Raw genomic sequence first — 20045 nt, forward strand, 5'->3', positions numbered from 1 at the left:
ACCAGCCCTGTAAACCGAGAAACCAAGTAACTTTGGGTGGGGAACCAAGAACAGGGATGATTTCAGCCGCAAAGCGGAACAACTACAGAAAGCCAAGAAAACAAAAAACAGGGAGTAAAAAAAAAAAAAAAAAAAAGCGAAAGAAAGGACAGTGTTTGCCAATATGACTTTAGATTTTGTACAGCTTTTTTTAGCCAGGGTTGCTCTCGGCAAAAGAGCTTTCTCCTGAGCAGCACGAGCCATCTGGAGAAGCCGTCTGCCGCCTTTCAGCCCCAACAACTGTTTGAATTTCTCACAATTTCACTTTCAGCCCAGGGTTTTGTTGTTGCTGTTTGTTCAGGGGGCGTGGGCTCTTTATTCATTTTTCCCGCACACACCTCCCCGTGTGCCCCAGCTCCCGGAGCCGCTCTCCGGCCCCTCGGGACCGATGCTCAGCCCCGCACTGCAGGTACGGCCGGGGCGCGGGGCGAGCCGCAACAATGGAGGGCAGCCGGGGCGGAGGACGCTGGCGGTGCCGCCGCCCCTCGGCCAGGCTAGAAGCCGTGGAAGGGCGAGGGAAGGCGGCCGAGATTCCAACTTGGCCGAGGGGCGGCCGGGGAAGGCCGGCGGGCGAGCCCCCGCGCGCTGCCAGATAGTGATCCTCAGCGGGCGGGCGGGCGCGGGAGGAGGAGCCCAGGTGTCCCTTCCTGCCACATAGTGCGCCGCCCCTTTCCCCGCCCGCCGCCGGTGGTGCTGGCGCTCCCGCCGCCGGGCGCGGGGATGGACTGCAGCACAAAGGCGCGGGCCCGCTGAGGTAACGCTGCCCGGGCTGCGGGCACCGGCGCGGGGGCGGCGCGGATCTCCCTTCCCGCCCAGCGCGGGGCCGGGGCCGGCCCGGAGCCGCGCTCGGGGAAGGGGGGCGGCGGCGGCCGGAGGCCCCGAGCGCTCCCCGCGCTGCCGCGGCCGCCCCGGGGCTGCGGGGGGAGCGCGGGGCCGCGGCCGGCGGCGGGATGGGGCGGTGCGGGGGCACGGCGGGGCCGAGGGGGGCTCGCCCGCGGGGCTGCGCCAGCTCTCCGCCCGGGGAGATGCTGCAGTGCTGCTGCTCTGCCTCGGCGCTGGCTGAGGAGGAGGACGGGGCTTTAAATAATGCGCCTCCGCTCCGAAACTCCGCTAGTCAAATAAAACCTTGGGAGTGAGCGTTGTAACCGCGGGCTGTCCTTGCTCCACCGCAAGGCTCCGCGCTCTCTACGCCTCCCGGAAAACTTCTTAAAATCCACATGATTTGGGGTTTTTGTAGTGGCGCGCAGCTCCACCTTGGCCGCGGGTCGCGGTGCGGGGAGCCCGGGGCTGCGCTGCCCGGTGCGGGCTCCGGCATTCCGGTCACGGCAGCGCGGAGCCACCGGCGTGACCGGCATCAGCCCGCGCCGCTCGCTGCTGCGGGCTCGCCCTGGCCACCCAGCCCCCTGCCCTGCTCCCAGCTTGGAATTATCTCCATTCTGTGCCTGTCTCAGGGTGCAGGAAATTCAAGATTGCTGCCTTGAACTTTAGGCTCCAGAAAGGAGGATTTACCATGGCCTTTTGGGAGTTCGTCCCTCGCTGTTGGTCAGTTTTCGTCTCTCATTGAAAAGCTTATTTAAGAATTCAGAGCGGAGTTCTCAGTCAGTGTTCACCGCAGACTTCAGGGCAGACAGTGTCTGCATGGCTGAACGATGGGATTTTGGCAGGGAAGCCTTGGAGTGGCTCTGTCAGGAGGGTAGAGCATGCCTCTAAAGCAGCAGCACAGTCATGGAGGTGGGTTGCCTCTGTTTCTGTCTCAGCATCATTATGTTACAGGCAGGTTGAGCCTGAATCTGCTGGTTTTCATTCACATGTCCTGGACTCGTGTCTGGAGGGTAGTGATGTGATACCAAGTGGAGGGAAAATGTGTAGGCATGCCTCATCTGTGTAGTTCCACTATGTGGAGGAGTTTAGTTTAAAAAAAAAAACAAACAGATAAAATCAATGGCAATGAATATCTGGGCCAAAAAATGAATGGCCAAGGGTTATAAAAGCATGAATGTATAGAATTGCTGAATTGTGTGGGAGAAGTTGCTGCTTAAATGAGCTTTGGTACCAGAGGAATGAAGCTGACAAATGTAACCTCAGCCTTTCAAAGAGCGCTTCGGTGTGCCTGGGGCAGCTGTCTCGCTTACCTTCTGGTCCAGTTGCTGATGACTGGAGTGAAGCACAGGTGTGGCAGAGGCACGGTTGTGTGTGATCTGCTGGGAGGGGATGGTGGTGGCTTTTGGGGGGAGTGGTGCAAGACGGGGCAGGTTCTGCCTGTGTCTGCTTTGACAGCAGTTCTGCTGTGAAAAACTCCCTTTTGCCTCCCTGCCAGGGTTTGCCGTGTACCAGGGAGTTCTCAGGGCTGCACACCCGGTCACTCCAGTGGCCTTGCTGGCTGGAAACTGTGTGAACAAATTGTACAAACCTCCTTGGTGGCATCCAGTCCTTGCAGGGAAAGAAAGTGTCAGCCCAGGGGACAGCCTGAGCTCTTGGGCTGTTATCAGACAAGCTCCTCAATGCTGATTTGAGTAAGAAGCGTGTGCATTTCTCAATGAAACAAAATGATAGTTGTGTAACTAATAGAGTATACCAGTTTTAAGTTTAGATGTTGTCATGTTAATACTTTTAGTGTTAGTTGCATTATTTCTCAGAAGATATTATTACTTGAGTTTAATTTTTGCTGGAAGAATATGAAGTCCCAGGCAGGAGGGGGTGGGCTGCTTAGGGGCTGAGTGTTTAATGATAGAGGTTAGTGCACGACGATGATGATGATGAAGCACGTCCTTAAATCCTGACCAATAGATGGAGTGCTGCTATGCTTTAGGATATCTGGGGATTTAATGGTCTCTTGGTTAAATCAGTCATTATCCTTGACTCTTGCCTGAGGATTGTGGCAGCTGACATTATTTCAGGGAAAGGTGATTTTAGGGTGGTGCATGCAAGCTGCCATGTACCCCACAATCATGTAACCCCAAGAGAAGGTCCAGGGGATGCCTCTGACCCCGCAGGCTTTGCAGCGCTTGCAGGGAGGTTGGGCTGGAGCGATCTGGGGGCACGGGGCAGTTTCACTGCCTTGGCCAGCAAGGTGTACTGCAGCCCTTGCAGTGCCTGCTTATGAAATGGGCTGGGACAGGGCTGGCTGAGCCCAGCTGGGCTCGGTGGAGCTGTGCTGGAACGGTCCCTGTTGCATGTGATGTTAGAGGTGACATTGCACGCAGGGGCCGCCTGCTTTTGTTCAGCTCCACTTGCTAGAGGCCAAATGACCTGGCATAAGACTATTTGCTGTGAAAATCATGAGAAATTAACATGTAAGAGTGAAAATCGTGAGAAATTAACATGTAAGAGGTGACAAATGAAAACTGTTTTAAGAACGGCCGGCATTAGTTTGTTTCCTTTTGTAAGGGAATGTTTTACGGATCAAGAACGGAACTGAAAGAAGGCAAAATGCTGCTGGTTTTTCCCTTGTTAAAATCATCATTGCCAGTTAAAACTGCAGTGCTGTCCTTGCTGTGCTGTGGATGGTGCTGGAATGATAATGCTTAAAAAAACCAATTTTAATTTAGAGGGATAACTTGTTTCACTTTAAAATGGTGCATAAAATTGCCTTTTTGCTAGCGCTTTTTAAACTGGATATGAATTCTAGTTTCTTTAAAAAATGTCCTGTAACTTTAACAGCCATAGTAACCTCTGGCTAGTATTTCCCTTGTAAATCAATTTTGCATTTTCATAGTGCTGCTGCTTCAGAAACCGAGTTGGTCATTGTTTTGGTATTGACTTAGAAGAATGCAATCTATATTTTTTCATGGCATTGCTTCCCCTTACATCACAGGCTTTTCTTCAAGCTATGTTTTGAAATGCCTGTTGCCATATGAGAGATGGTGGTGTGGCTTCTGCTTGGATTCTTGGGGGTTAGTTGTCTTTTGTGCAGTGTTTTTTGGCAGATGATGATGAATAAAAACTACTTGACCCTTAGGGAACAAGCAGTAACTTACTCATTGTGTGTTAATATTAGTTCTGTTTGCCCACAGAGTCTACTCTGCTTCTATACTAACTCTGAGTCACTTTACATGTGGGAAAACACTTTTGTTTCTTTTCTGTATTCAAGATAACACATGTCATTGTACATCATCACAAATGGGATTTTGAGGTATTTAATTTAAAGGTATCCTAGCAAGTATACGGCTTTTTTGCAGATAATTTGTGATCCAGATTATTAATTAAGAGAAACAATTTTAATTGGTTAGATAAGAAAGTATGTTCAGTTATGGCATGCTCTTAATCTGGGCTGGTGGCAGAGGGGTGGCAGTTCAAAACTGCAGAGTAAACTGGAAAATGTTGGCTACTGAAAACTTGACATTTTCTACAGATTCATTGAGAAGTTGGATAGTGGGAGAAGGCTTGAGTGCATCACACCTCAGTGGGAGGGTGATGGCTCCAGGTGTTTTATTGCCCCCTGGATCTTTACAGCCTGGTGAATGTGATGTAGGAATCTGTTTATTTAGGACTCTGGGAGCATATTAAACATCGTTTGTGTCTTATGGTGGTAATGTCAATTCCGCTCGACAAGGATGCAATCGGCTGTTACAAAGTGCTAATTAGGGAAATATTCTAATAGCCTCATTCATTGTTCTCGTCTGTTAAACTGTTGTGGTCTTGGCTAGGAAGAAACTCTTTTCTTGCCTTGTATTGTCTGGCGTGTTAAAATCCAAGTGACATCAAAGCAGGAGGCAGCTTCATGTGAGTCAGCAGGCTGAGGTGAAATCCGTAAATCACAGGCTGGTGCGAGAGCTGGGGCTTGCTTTGTAGCATCTCACGTTGTGTTTTCTTGACCCACAGCAGCTGACAGCTGGTAAATCCCTTCTCCCCTGTGCAGTTGGAATCTCCTGAAGTTATTCTGCAGCTGAAGTACGTGGCAGCCCTGAGCAGCACGGAGCTGACAGCAGCACGCTGCTGTGCCATTGCTGCCCCGAACAGTACCTGGTGTTCCTGCAGCGCTTCAGCCCGGAGCTGGGCTCTGCTCTGTTGGCCAGAGAGGGTTCACTGAATTGCTTTGGAAATCTCTGCTGGTTGTCTTCATCTATACCTGTAATAACTGATCTCACACTTTTTTTTTTAATGCATATATTCAAGTGTTAAATGATACGGGAGTTTCGTTGTTTTGCTTTTGTGTGACTTTTTTTTTTCCTTGTATCCCTGTGCATATTATCCATTGCTATTACACTAAACACAGCCTAGGTCAGAGGCCAGGTGGACCTGCATATTCTGATGCAAATGCACAGTAAATGGAAGGATACCTGCATACCCCTGTGGTAAATAGAGTGCAAAATGGGAAAGCTTACTTGATGGGTAAAGCTCACTTAACTATTCAATGCAATCAAAACAAGGAAGGAAAAATCTAATTATAAATATATATTATATTCCCCCCTACAAATGTAGACCAGCTTTTCTTTTTTTTTTTTTTTTTTTTTTTTTATTTTGGACAGCTCTAGAAGTCTTGGCAGAATTCTGTGGGAGCAGTTAGTTTGGTGCTGAGGTTGTCTGTGTGATTAAAATAAATAGTTTCTAGAGCAATGTAAATTATAAATTGGCTGGGTTCAAAGAGATTGCTGGTATTAATGTAAGTCATTTCATATAATCCAGTATCCCAGTACTGTCTTAACAACCCATATGATGTTTTAGTCTTTATGGATGTATATACAAAAAACCTCTGTATTTATAGAGAGCATCACTAAAGGCCACAAAGTCAAGTATTTGAAAGCTGGGTAGTGCTTTCCAAAGAAAATATCCTCAATTTAAAAATTAAATTACAGCATTGGAAAGTACACTTAGGAGCCCTGATGTCAGAAAGAGAGAAGTGTTTTGGCTCAGATGCTTCAGATCTAGCAGACACTTAGCAGAGGCAACCTTCAGCCTAACGTGAAAAATTAGGTGAAATTGAAAATAGAATTTTGGGACGGAAACAGTGGACAATACTAGGTAGTGCATCCAGCTCTGTCTAGAACTGAATACAATAACTTGAAAGTACTGACCTCACAAGTACCTCTGTTTTTTCCTGACTCAGATACACAACCATTTTTAGGAGTGTTAATGAATTGCATAACAATTTCTCTAGGCTCCTGGTCAATGCTAAAACAGGGGTAAAACACAATTTAAGCAAGCTGCCTTTTAATATTATTTAAACTATTGCTACACACCAGGCAGCATACCATATTTGCTGTGTGTCCTAAACCACCAAAATCTAACCTAAATTTTTTTTTCTTGGAACATACAGACTTTATACAGCATTTGAAGGTGTGCCCTGTGGAAGGTCAGATCAAGTTTTCTCAAGTTATTATTTTCAGCTGTATTGACTACAGTTCTTTGAAGGTACTGAGATTTAGGGTGTAAGAACTTGTGTATGAATATAATGCCTGGCATGCCTATGCTACATTTGCCTGTGTAACTCTCCTGATACAGCATTACTGTAATAATAAATTAATACTAGTTCAATATATATTTCTGTTACTGTGCTTAAATTGTGATAGTACCCACAACAAGCTCATCATCCTGTTTCAGATCTTGATTGCAGATGAAGCTTTGCACTAAATACCTGGTTAGGGGATAATTGTCCTCATAGTGCTCACAGTTCACCTGTACAATTTCTGGCTTTCAGTTGCAACTGTCTTTAAATGCCTAAATATGCCTAAACATATAGGCAAAGGCAAAATGCTTCTGGTAACCCAAATGGTTTTGGACCCAGCCATCAGGGCAGAAGGCAAAGATGTTCATGGTCTTTAATTCACCCACTAAAGACAAGCTTTTCCCCCCTAGAGCAAACTATGTCTTTTCAGGCCAAAGTCTTTGTAACTTTCTTATTCCTAAAGTTACTGAGGTTGTAAAAGCATTTGTGGGTATGTGTTAATTTTTTTCCCCCTTTCCCACCAGTGGGCATAATACTGAATACAAAATGAGATTTCTTACTGATGTGCTGATTGGAATGGGTTGGCTGTGCAGAGCTGTTTGTCTTTGACACGTAGCTGACTTGGCATTCAAAGGACACGTGCATGTTCTGTGTTAAATGGCTTAAGGACTGGAGTGACACAGTTGGAGAGCTTGGCAGATACCTCTGTGTGTGCATGATTTGGAACAAAAAACTCCATCTTCCAAGACAAACTGTCCAAAGCAGATCTCTCAGTCAAAATTTCATAAATATTTTTATTGCAGAGATTTAATTCTGAGCATCTCAAGAAGAAAAAAGGACTTGTGATGCATGTTTTAATAATGGCTAGTACAATGTTTTGTAAAGCCCAGTATGTCTGTGACCAGCAAAGCACTCTTTAGGTGTTTGTTTTGTTCCTTATCAACCTGATCAAAATTATGGGTCTGTATGGAGCAGGGAGAAAAATGCAGAAGAAATTGCAAATACATTGAAATTTATGGTGTTTCAAAATAAATAAATGAAGCCAACACAAAAGCAGAACCCAAACCAAGTGGTCTGGCAGTCAGGTTCCCCCCTCCATTTTTTTACTCTGTTTCAAACTTTGTTTAAATACTTCTGCAGCATGCAGAGAGATTGAATACATCTGTGTAGTGCTAGCATATGAGAGTCTGTGCTCAAAAACAGGTTAGTTCAAAAAAAAGAAAAAAAAAAAAGAAAATCTTGAAATGAATCCAGGTAGCTTCCTAGTTAAAACATATCAAATAACATAAAGTATGTGAACTCAAGACAACTCAGTTTAACTATATAAAACATTCAAGCTGTAAAGCATCAGGAGGTTTTTTTTATAGGTGCCTGGATAATTTGCCCTGAGGTGGCAGGGGAGCAGATTGGGTTGGTTCCCTTTTTACATCAGATGTTTTCCTGTGAGCCAAGAACTTGGGGAGAAACTGAAATACTGCTTCCTCTTTAAAGGGCTGTTGCATTGTATACATTATGCTCTTTGTGTGTGTTTGCTAAAACTTAGATGTTTTCAAAGATCTGTGTCCCTCGTTTTAACATGTCCTAAGACAGCTCCTGGTGAAGGGCCAGATTTCAAAGACTGCTTAGTTCTTCTCAAGCACCACACCATTCAAAATGGAAACTTTTGCTGTCTGGTCAGCAGGAAGTGTTCTTTTTCCTTGCCATTCCTAACATGAGTGTTTTATTGCATGTCAATGTTTCTAATCAAATCAAGTGGCACTTAATGTATTGCCTGTGTCCTTCAGAGTATCTTAAGTCCCCAATTGCCTGGATCAAGGCACTGTCTCTCAAGCAATGGACCCAAAGTGGCCGATGGAGGCTGTCAAGTGTGGTTATTATTTCTTCTGTACCAGAGAGGTGTCATTCAGCAAGGGTGGGCAACACTTCAGCCCAGTGCTTTGGGGAATCCTTGCTTGGATGTGGAGATTTCAATCTGAGGAGAGGTTTGGCAAACCCACAGGACAGACCTCGGGCTGAGAGGGAGGGAGAGCTCTCAATGGGGCCGAGAGGTTGGAGCGCTCTGTTCCGCAGGCAGGGCCAGCAGCAGCCCGGGCTCCTCCAGTGCTCCCAGTGCCAGCTGCGTCCTCTGCCCGCTCCTTTCCTGGACCTGCAGGAACAGACAGCCTAGGCCATGTGTGTCAGCAGAGCAATGTGAGCATGATGCCTTTCCAAGCACCTCGAGTGCTGTGTGGCACTTGTCACCGAGCTTGGCTCAGTGATCTGTTTCACAGGAGCCCATACCCCAGACCAAAGTATATTGGTCTTATTGTCCCAATACTTGTCTTAGGAGATTTTCTCTCTCCACTGGAAAAATGATCTGTTTCCTTGTTGAAAAGAGTTGGAATTCTCCCCTTTATGGGAACAATATTTAAAAATTAAAACAAAAACTCCCACATGTATCGCTTCCTCTCCTATTAATATTAGCTACTCTATTGCACAAAACTAATGTACGTGCAATGTTGATTAAAAAGAATTGCCTAATGGTGTGAGTAAGAATAAAAGTTTATTTATAGCCTGGGCTAGCCTTTAACAAGAGAAAATAGCTTGAGGTATAGCATGTAACACTAGTGTCTGGCTACTATCAAACATGCTGCAAATATATAGTAACAGATATTGTGGGCAGTAAATTTATCTTTGTAGTAGAAACCTGATGTTGTTGCTATTCCCAGGGGCTAAGTTGAATTACATTATTACCGAGGCTGAGCTAACAGAGCTTTGCTTATAGTATACATACAGACAAGGCGGTTCTTCACAGAGAGGTGACCTCTGCTGTATTTTGGTTTCAGATTTCACAGGGACCTATTTCAAAGTTTTTTTGCTTCAGTCCACACCCTGCTGGTAGCTAGCTATAAAACTCTCTTTGAAGTAAGTAAAAAAAAAAAAAAAAAAAAGTCTGTCCTTTATTACTTTAATAAAGTCAGATAAAGGTCATTTGTTTACTCATTTTGTGATATATACACTGCTTCCACTGTTCCTTGTCAATACAAGTGATGCTTGAAAGATGGAACTAAAGCTACAAAATTACTGGTTGCAGTGTGCAAATGCATAGTGTAAGTAATTATCTTTTTTATGGGTCTTTTGTTTATTAGTTAACTTGGAGAATGTGCATGAGCATATATTTGTGCTAGTGACGCTATTATGGTTGACATGGCATAATGTAGTGTACTCCCTCCAAGGTTATTCCACCCTCTCTCTAAACTTTTTTTGTGTTTCTCTCTCTCTCTCCAAAACCAATTTAAAGAGCCAAATTAAAGCCCTGTAATCCTATTTAAGAGCTCTGTTGAATAAGAAGTCTGCATGTCACTGTTCCAATAAATATAATCACCTCTTTAGTGCAGTCACTCCTCTCTAGGACAGATTTCCATCAGATTGAAATATTTGGGTTGTACATTACAACCAAGCTGAAGAGGATACCCTGCTCTTCCCTCCTGACCCTGCCTCATCCTCTCTTGTGTAAGCTCTGCTGCTTGCTGAACTTGTGCAATTCTCTGTGAATTGCAGCAGAAAAGCTCCTCTCCCCCCTCTGACCACATCAACTCTCTTCAATAAGTTGAATTAACTCAAGAGAGGTTTGAGTGAGCGCTGGGTGTGTACAAGGTGTCGAAGGCAATGGGGAGGAGCAGGGAAAAGGGAGGGTGAGAAGATGGGGCACTGTCAGTGCTGGGCTCCAGGTAGACTCCAGCCCCTTGATCCTGGTGGGATGATGCTCTGCAGCACTGGGAGGTGTCAGGGAGCACGACAGGGTCGGAGAGCAAGAGTGATCAAATGTTTTCTCTGGGCTTTGAGATACAATTTAGCAGCCCCCAGATTGCAAGGTTCCCCATTACCCTCCCAGTGCACTCAGAGTCTGAGTGGGAATAGTCACGTTTAAAGGCAGATTCTGGGATAAATGCAATGTTTTGGCAAAACAACATAATTAAAAAAATATTTTAATTAAAATAATCTCAGTATGCTAGGCATATCCCAGCTCTGTGTGGCTTTCCAGTGGGTGACAGTCCTCTGTGGTGTGCTGCTCTTGGGCACTTGGTGTTGCTTTCCACAGCATCCTCCCCTTGCCTCCAGAGCCTGCACTATTCATGCACAGCACAAGATGCACAAATAAATTTTCTGTAGTAAAACTCAAAGGTTTGCACTACTGAGCAGTGCATACCATTGCTTCTCTTACTTTTTCTTTATTTCATAAGTTATATATAAGAAGTAGAGGCTAAACACTGTCATAGCAGAACTTTATTACATCAGATAGGCCACACTGTCTATATGTATAGAACAAATTCTTTCTTTGGTGAGAGAGAAGGGTGGGGCTGCTCTTGGTTCTAGTAATGAACTTCTGCATATGTTTACAAGATAACTTTATATATAATAAAGAATTCAGAATTCCATTGAAGGAAATGTATACAAATAAGTTGCTTAGCATATCTCAGCGAGCTGCCCAAAATGCTAATTCTAGCTTGCAGCCTCTTAGGTGCCTTTCACAATGGCATTGCCTCTCTTCTCCTTCCATCCAGGTTCTCATCAGTTAAAGAAAGTGTAAGAAAACCTGGCAGAAGAATTGTTTTAGGAGTGTAATGCTGAGCTCCTAGCAGCAGAAAGCTCTTTGCTGCTGGAGTTGACTGAAATCGTTCCAGGGCATCTCTGTGCAGGTGGTGGTGATAGAAGCTCTCAGTGTGAGCAGCTGTCCTGCAGATAGCACTTTATTGTCCCCACTGCCAGATCCTCCCAGCTTTCCCCTGCACCTCTCTTCTCCTTTTTTCTCTTCTTCTAGCTGCAGAGAAGGATTGTCTTCCAAAGTTTGCATTTGCTCTGTTTCATATGATATGCAGGCTTCAGTGTAGAGACTTAAGGAGTCTTATCAAAGTAATACTGGCTCAGTCAGAGTAAAGATGCTTTAGTTAAATAGACTATGGCTGTGTTTAAAAATAACTGCTCTAGCTGTGTCAGCGTGTTGGACGACCTGATACTGACTTCAACAGAAAGAGCTTCTGAAATTTACTTTGCCTGTTGCAGTATTGCCCCAGTGTGAGCGTGGTTACTGTTGGTAGCATTTCAGTGTTAGATGAACCAAAACAGAGCCCCTGAATTTTACAAGTGAGCAGCCAAATGGCTTCAGAGAGAGCTTGTTGTAGTGGGCACCTTTTCAACGCACAAACAGGAGAAGCAGCAGTATTTTTCTTGATCACATTGTGAAAATAGCAGTGCCTGGGTTTGGGTGCAAACACCACCCTCATTTAAGCTCAGTTAGTTTTGGGTTCTCAGCTAGCTGTAGTAAAAAGGTGGTGTGGGTATTTTCCAGCCCGGGATCTGTGTGTGACTGCCATGCTTGCACACATGTAGCCTGTTGCTTTCTTGTCATGGTATGGTGTGTGGAGGGGCTTTCTAGTAATTCCTGTGCAGTTGTCTCATTTTGCCCAGCCCTGGTGTATCTCTGACTTCTGCTGCCTTTCTGAACACTCATTTAAAGCACTGATGTTCTTAAAAACTCTGGGAGAGCTTTTAATGAGAACTTTTTGAAAATACTTTGTGTATCTGATGTTTATTCTGTGTTTTACAGTTCTTGTCATGTGTGGGTTTTCTGTCCTTTTTTTTTTCTTGGCAAGGAAGACAGTAGTACATTCTTGTATCAAGAGGAAGAGTATTAAGCCTACTCATAAAAAGAAGATTTATTATCAAATGTAGTTTTTTTCATTTTGTCCATTGGAAATTATGTTTTTTTTTTCAACTCTAACCATACCCAGATTACTGGCTTCATTCATGCAGTTGTATCAAGTTTGGATGCTTTGTTAAATTATGACTCCTGAGGGTTTTCTGTTACAGAGGTTTCTTCAGTCAGGGGAAATGAGGGTATAATAAAGAGGATTCAAGGACCGGACACAATGATTCCATATAACTGAAACAAACAATGCCAGATTTGGCTGATGTTGGATTTTCCATCAAACTTTTTTATTGGCGTTCATTCATTTTACTTTAAGCAGAGTTTAAAATTGAGGCAGTTTGAGTGCCTGAAGGAACTGAGGGCCAATAGCAGATGATTTGGGCAATACTTTTTTAATCACTATATCCTATCATTGTGCATTTATTTTGAATTCTGGCTTACTCAGGAAGTTGCCTTGATTCAAATGCCATTAGAGCAGTAAATCCAACAGGAGACATCCAGATTCACTGAAAGGACTATCACTAAAGCCAGTGTAACAAACCTGACTGTGCCTGGGCTTTCTGAAACACTGATTCCAAGCATTGAGCTCGTGCTCAGTGAGAAGCAGTGCTGCTTTCTGGAGAGTGAGTACCTGACCTTCACTTCTGTAGCCTCTCACTTGCTGCAACTCCATTAGCTGTTATTGGTAGTATATTTTGTGTTTTACCACACTTATAAAATGTTATTAACTGTAATGTGCTAAAATAGGGATAAAATAATCAGAGTGTGCTTCATGATGCAAGCAAAATTGCTGTGAGATTTTATAAATAAATGACTGCCAGCCAGAAATACAGTGTGAAGCAAGAGCACAGGGTATGCTGGTAGCTCCCTCTCTTTCTCATGTTCAGCAATGCCAGAAGGGGAATGATGCCGAATCTGTTTTTCACTGCCTCTGCTATGCCAGAACATTGGATTTTCGGGGTAGAGAGTGTGCACTACTGTAATTTTCTGCAGATAGTTCTCAAGGAGAGAGAGGAGGAGAAAAAAGTAGTATTAGTTTTGACATTTACAAGCTAAGAGGTACTACATTAAGCTGAAGTTGAAACTGTAGCTGTTGTTTAAATGTCTTTTTAATTATTTTAGAATGCTTTGGGGTGTTTTGCGTATTCATTTCTGTGTCTTTGCTCATTGGTGAAATCGGATGCATTGGTTGATACCCAGCACACAAAACTCTTTCCTCTTCCCATCTTTTTCTGCGTCTGCTCTTCAATGTACCTTATCCAATTCTTTATTCACAGAAATCTAGGAGAAGCTTTCCTAATGCTCTTTCTCTTATTAGAGAAATAATAGTGGCATCAATAATGAACAATGGTTCAATGGCAGAACTTTAAGTTCTGTTCCTGCATCTTTTCTGTCTTCAGTGGCTTAGAAGTAAAAATGGTAAAAATGAAAGCCCTTGCAGTGACCTAACATGTAGCACTTTGGAAGATGAAAACTAGATTCATCATGGAGCAAAAAGCTGTATGTGATTTGAGATTAGCACTAGCAGCCTTGTGCATTATGGTCAAATTTATTGGACTCAATGTTTTTAGTCTTTTTATGCAGTATGTGGTAGACAAGGATTCTACTTGATGAAAGAAAGAAGGCAAGCTGACAGAAGGAGTAAAACTACATAATGCCCCAAGGATAAAATTTTAGAAATATTTCTCTGGATTCCAGCAATGGGCATTACATAAGAAAGAAAAATGTCTGCCCTGAAGTGCCTAAGTTATTGAAGCATTTGTAAAAATAGGATTTGTCTGTCCAGAAATTTATTGCAATGTCTACTTCTGACCAGAGGTGACACGAGTGTGGATGCTTTGTAAAGTCCCACTCATCTACAGGAACCTGTGGGTTTTGAGGCTGCAAGGTTGTGTAACATGGTGTGAAAAACATAAAAGGTTGCAGCTGATATCTTCAAATTATTTATTTACCTTGCAGTTGGGTGAAATTAAGTTTCCTGAGAGGTCTGAGTGATGTTATTTACTGTAAGATAATCTGATCTTGTAGTTGTTTGTTCTTTGTGGTGAACTGAGCTAGCACAAATGACCAAAAGTGTGCAGTTGTGCAGCTCTCTAATGAGAGGGCTCTCTTTGGTGTATTTGGTAGGTCAGCATTGAGGAGTGGTGGCTGTAAAAGCAGAGAGGAGAGCTGTCATTCCTGTGAGATGCAGAGACTTCCTTGTAGCATCTTGTGGGGAGGAATTTGCACTGGACTCAGACCCAGGATGTTCTCTTGAGGCACAGCTCTTTGTTTGGCTCAGCCCTTCAGGGAGCAGAAAGGCAGGAGGTATTCACAGCACTGTTTGTGGCCAGCCAAGGCCTTCCACTTAATCACATTCCTGCTTTGAATTGCTGTTTGGAGAACACTGAGGATGCTGGAAGCCTTAAAACAAGGCAGACTCCAGTCAGGCTTGGCTGGCTAATTGAGGTGCCCCAGCAGAGCAGTGAATCACACACTGGGGTTGTTATTCCTGCATACAGATTCTTGGTACCAGGGGCCTGGATCTGTGGCTCCTCTCAGCTCTGTGCAGATAACACCCAGATAACAACTCTGTTAATTCTCAGCTCGTTATTCAGATTGCTGTTGCATTTAAATATTCTGTCTGCACTTTGGCTTAATCTCTGAGAAGACTTGGGCTGTGAGGTTTTTTTCTTTAAAACTTCTTAACACAAGCTAAGTGCTGCAGTATGTTATTTTTCTCCTTTTAAGATCTTTTATCCCATACTGATGTGACAGCTGTTCATGTTCACCCATCTTGGCAACTGTGAAACCCTTCATGTGAAGTAGTTGGCAAATAGTAGATGAATGGAGGTTTTGCCATTGATTCATTAATGTGTCCAGAAACCACCTGTTAGGTTTTGGCTTCTCAAGCAATTCCATTTATTTGTCTTCCTTCTGAAGAAAATAAACAAATACGCACTCATCCTCATTTGTTTCTCCTACCCCCATCCATAGGTAGGCTTCTCAAACTGGGATTTCTTTTTATGTTTAAAGAAAAGACTTTGCTAGCAAGACTCCTGTTATAAATAGCAGGTGAGTGCACCTACACATCAGGGCTCTCTTTTTAAGTGAGGCTGGGGCAGCTGAAGTTGGGGGTAATTTTTGAATGCTCTGCAGATAGATTGCATGGTGGGCAGAGCCTCTCACCTGCTTCACACCCACAGACCAAAGCAGCTGGAAACCCTTGGGGGGAGCAGAGCTGAGCTCAGAGCTTGGGCCCTTCAGCAGCCTCTCACTGAAGGAGCCTTTCCTTGAGGAGCAGGAACAAGTGCTCTGCTCGCCTCTGGGCTCAGAGTTTGTTTATCCATCCTTCCCAGAGCTTCCTCTCTGAGCAAGGTGTAGCCACACTTAAAATCATCCTGATTCCCCCACTAAAAACAGTGTTTCTACAACCATGCATGTATATTTAATCCTGCTGAAAATGATTCTCAAAGCAGATGTTTAAAGCTCTTGTTAAAGGTCACTTGGGACATTTTAAATAGTTGTGTAAAATTCCAGTTGTCCCGTTGTCCTGCCTCCAGAAGCAATGTACCTGTTGGTTAGAAATTGGCTGGTCGTGAGAGGATTTTAAAATTTAACCTCCATTCACATCATCTGACACAGAATTTCTTAGTGAAAGTAGGACTTTCCCCTGTTTTGATTTTTATTTTTTGACTTTTTCGTCATTTCATATGACCTTTTTAATACCTTGCTTGGAAAAGATAATCTAGATTAATCAAATATATGAGCTTTACCAATAAATGTAGGTGCTCCTGCATGGTGCTGTCCTCTGATGGAATTACTTAGTTTTAGTTTTTAAAGGTCTAATCAAAAGATAATTTGGGGAAAGGGATTGCTTTCTTTTCAACTGTTGGTTCTCAGTGATGTCACTGAGAACTAAGCCAGCTTTTCAAGTATTTTTGTCCTTCAATAAATTCATTGCTAAGGGAACAGTCTCAGTAACCACTGAACATTTTGGGGGGTTTTCTACTTTAACTTCATATGCTCATGGATGTGGAGTGAGAGTAATGATTATAAAGAGAGACAATTTTTCTTAAGCAGTGGATTCTCTGTTCATATGAGTAAGAACTTGTCTGATCTAATTCAGGAGTGTGTTTGTTAAGAGGACTGTTCTTAATTAATTCAATACTTGGCTATCAAATATCGTGAAAATCTCTTGGGTTCAGGTGTGGAATGATCAGTCAGTCTTTCTATACTGTTTCTCTTCTGTTTTGAAAAGAGTTTGAGCTTTATTCTAATTTTCTTGAGGCTCTAGATAGTATTTTATAAACCAGCAAGCATGAAACAGTGGAGTTCTTATTCAGACTCTACTGATTTTGAATTTAAAACTTTTCTGTTGTTTCTGTTCTTTTTCTTGGTTCCTCAGGGTTTTATCAGAATTATAAAACCTTCTATATCCTAAGCAATTCTATAGTACACCAATTAAATCTTTAATTTATATTTTGATTGCCGTAGTGAGAGTTCTCTAAATTTGTAAGAGATTTCAAGGATGATATTATTAATCAAAAATTTTGGTATGTTTAGTTGACTTTTCATTTTCTTTACTTAAAACACTACAAATAATTGCTTAGAGTGTCTACAGTTTCCACAGTTCTGCAAGCAGAGTTGTAGCACTATTTTTGCACTTTGAAAATTAAATTACAAGTCAGATGCAGTGCTAGCTAAGTATTGTTTGTAGCAAGGAAACCCAGTCTAGACTTGATTGTAGCCTGCATCATTGCCTTCTCACAACTGCTAATGCACTGAGCTGCTGCAGAGCAGGGTTTCCTCAGTACCTGATCAGGGTTTTTCTATAACAGTGTGCTTGAATTATTTTTTTTTAATTATTTGTGAAAGGGGAGGGCATGCAACTTTTTCAGTTCTAGGAAACATTTTCTTTGTGAGTTAGGAGACCTAGAGAAAACATAGAAAGTGAGTGAAATTCACATAGAGAGAATTTTTCCTTAAACACTGAGTTCAGGATGTAGGCCACATCTGTAATCATGTTTTTAGAAATGAGTCCATATTAAATGGATTCTCTGCCAACAACATCTGGTTGCACTTTATGTACGTGTTTTCTTTCATAGAGAAAGCAAACCATATGACATAACCCCAGCCAGATAAAATGATTGTTTATAATACTTTGTTTATTTATATAGCACCACAAGATGAAATACATCTTCATCTGAAAAACCTTGCAGCAGATTACCAAGGTGAGCAGATGACATCTGCATTTCCAGATGGCTGGTTTGGGGCACTGTGTTGTGTGGTTTTTAAGCCCTGCTTAGAGGCATATAAAATTAGAGGCTGAATTTGGTAATTGAATGGGGGCTAATAATTCCAGGTGCCTTCATGGGGAATGTCCCATATTCTGTAGAGGGGCTGTGATGCTGGAAGTGCTCCTGATGCTTTGCATGGGGTCAGAAGGAGCATTACTGTGCAGTGACAAATCTTCACAGACACAATGCCTTTAGGACTGGTAGTAACCCTCTGGTAGTGGCCGCTGCTCTGAGTAAAATTTGAGAGCAGAGATTTTTATTAAAATGGGCAGCCCTGCAGTTGCTGTGCTGAGCATGAATTGCTCAGAGTAATTTCAGCAGGCTGATCTTAACTGGGCTCTTAAAAGTGGCTTCTTTGCTTACAAAACAAGCTGTGTGTGGGGCTGGTAGTGCTCCAGCCTGGACTCAGCTCTTGAGCCCTGCTTGGAAACAAGCCACAAGATAAGAGCTGGAAATACCTTGCAGACATCAGAGGTGGGATATCCTGTATTAAGGAGTGCTGGGCTGTGATGCCTTGGGAGCAGGGGGAGCTCCCACTGGGGTTTCAGCTGCTGAGATCCCAAACAGCAATCTCCTCAGCACCTGCCTGCCCAGGTATTGAAGGGTGTCACCTGTGTCTTTGTCACCTGAAAGCTGAGCCACCTGCAGCTGTAGAAGAAGCTGTGTTTAACTGAGCATGGATGGTACTGTACTCCTGAATCTGAGATATTCGGAAGGAGGAATTTCCACGTAGGCCAGCAATTATTTCAGAAATAGCTTCAAGTATCAAAAGCTCGATGGGAGCTTTTCTACCCTGCCAGACTTTGTGTGTCAGTGAGGGACATACTGGGGAGGGAGGCAAATGTCATCTGCTGCACGGTTTATTTCTTCCCTGAACAGATTTCTATCAAATGTGCACAAGGAAAGAGCATTTTGACAATTTGTACCCAGATAAAGTATCCTTGTGTGCTTGATGATCTCAACTGAGGTCCAGGGTGTCTTTCATTCTGCATTTCTTAACTGATTATTCATACACTAAAGCTGCTTAGAATATGCAGTACTCAACAAGTAATAATTTATTTGACTCTTTGTTGCAACTGATTAACTTTTCTGTTAACAGCATAGCTTCTTCTTTTGAGCCAGTCAAAAAAATGACAGTGGTTTTGAATGGATTTTTCTTGCATTACTCAAACAAGCCAGAAATTTAAATATTGTGGCTATTAGACCTTTTAAAATTAGGCACCCTAATTAACAGAGCTAAACATGACTTAATTACTTAATGTAATTAACAGAATATCTATTACCTTTTTAGTTGCTAAGCTAAAAGGTTTTTACTCGAGTACAAGCTTTTGCTGTGCATGATGACCCTTTAAAGGCTTTTGGGACTCTGTCCAGCTGGCAGCTTGGCATTGCTGAGCAGATGTGGCTGCTCTCTGGAGAGCTGATCTCTCCTGCTTAGCTTTATTAATTCCTGACATTCATATTGATCTGTGGGTCCAAACAAAAGTAAAGAGTCTCAGGTGGAAGTGGCATAGTGTGTAGCTTCCTGTTGGCCTTTTCTTGCTATTTTCAGGATATATTTCGGTATTTTTAGTCTTAGCAGCTCTTATTTTGTTGTATGTGCATGTGCATGTTTCACTGTTTCTTGGCTTCATGCTCAGTTCTTGGTGATTCATAGAGTATCAAAATGCACAGAAATCATGTTCTCAGCACTTTGGAAGACCTCTCCAAATAATTCTGCACGCTGGTTGTTCACAGGAAGCAAGTGGGCGTGCTGGAAGAGCATTCAAGTTTCCCGAAAGTGCTCATGATCACTGAGGAACTGCTGTGCAGCTCCCTTCTGAGAAGCAATCTTCACTTCTTCCAATTATTTAATAATTAAAATATTGAGGTTGGGAGGAAGTCCATTTTCCTGTAATAAGGCCAGGTGGTGTTGAAAAAACAGTTGAAAATGTGTGCTGGTGGACTGAAGTTTGCTTTTTCCTGAGATGTACTTTATATCCATAAAAAGCAAATAGTAAGTTTGACAAAAGTGACAGATTTTTCTTAGTGTGGGGAGAGTTGTAGTCAGATGTTCTGTGCATGGGAAGTCTTTGTGGGCCACCCATCAGTGTATTATTATCACAGTAGTAAAATGAAGATTTTTTTTTTTTATGTTTATCAAATTCAAGAGGAAATTTGAGGAGTTTATGAATCAGAAGAGTATGACCAGAGCTGGCACGTTGGAGGCACTGATCACAGGTGGTTGCAGGCTGGTTCTGGAGGTCACAGTGGAGCATGCCAGTGGGCTGTGGATTTCCCCCCTGAACCACACTCTGTCACAAATAAACATGGTTTTTATGATTACTGCAGCAGAGGCTCTGCACTAACACACACTGCTGACCTCATCCCAAGAAACACAGCACCAGCCAACTTCTGATATAGCTCGGGAAAAACATTTGTTTAAATACTTACTGAAAACAGATGTTTGGGAGTCTTGTTGGGGTATATTAAAGTCTTCTGAAAAAAATTTAAATCCTGTACTGTAATTATAGTAGCTGATAGTTTATACCTTTCCAATCCTTGGTCTCTGAGGCCATGCTTTGATAATTTCTCCAAGGGAAGCACTTGCTGGTCAGAAAGTGGATTCAGATTGAGACCACCCAATAGTCACAGAGTAGAAGTTACGGCAATA

The 20045-nt window shown here is 43.0% G+C and overlaps 1 protein-coding gene across 5 annotated transcripts in view; it reads left to right on the top strand.

Annotated features, from left to right (window-relative positions):
- The first annotated feature begins 372 nt into the window (after window positions 1-372).
- Window positions 373-20045, top strand: part of ADD3 (adducin 3) — a 92168-nt gene continuing 72495 nt past the window's right edge. For 2 of the 5 annotated variants that reach the window (XM_074545196.1, XM_074545200.1), the window contains exon 1: window positions 635-793. The gene's annotated coding sequence lies outside the window, so the exon portion shown is untranslated. Of the gene's footprint in view, window positions 449-634; window positions 794-1747; window positions 1771-20045 lie in introns of those variants that run through there. The other 3 variants (XM_074545197.1, XM_074545199.1, XM_074545198.1) reach the window with 3 other exon arrangements.

The sequence above is a fragment of the Zonotrichia albicollis genome, chromosome 7, assembly GCF_047830755.1.
Source record: "Zonotrichia albicollis isolate bZonAlb1 chromosome 7, bZonAlb1.hap1, whole genome shotgun sequence".
In the NCBI taxonomy this organism is placed as follows: domain Eukaryota; kingdom Metazoa; phylum Chordata; class Aves; order Passeriformes; family Passerellidae; genus Zonotrichia; species Zonotrichia albicollis.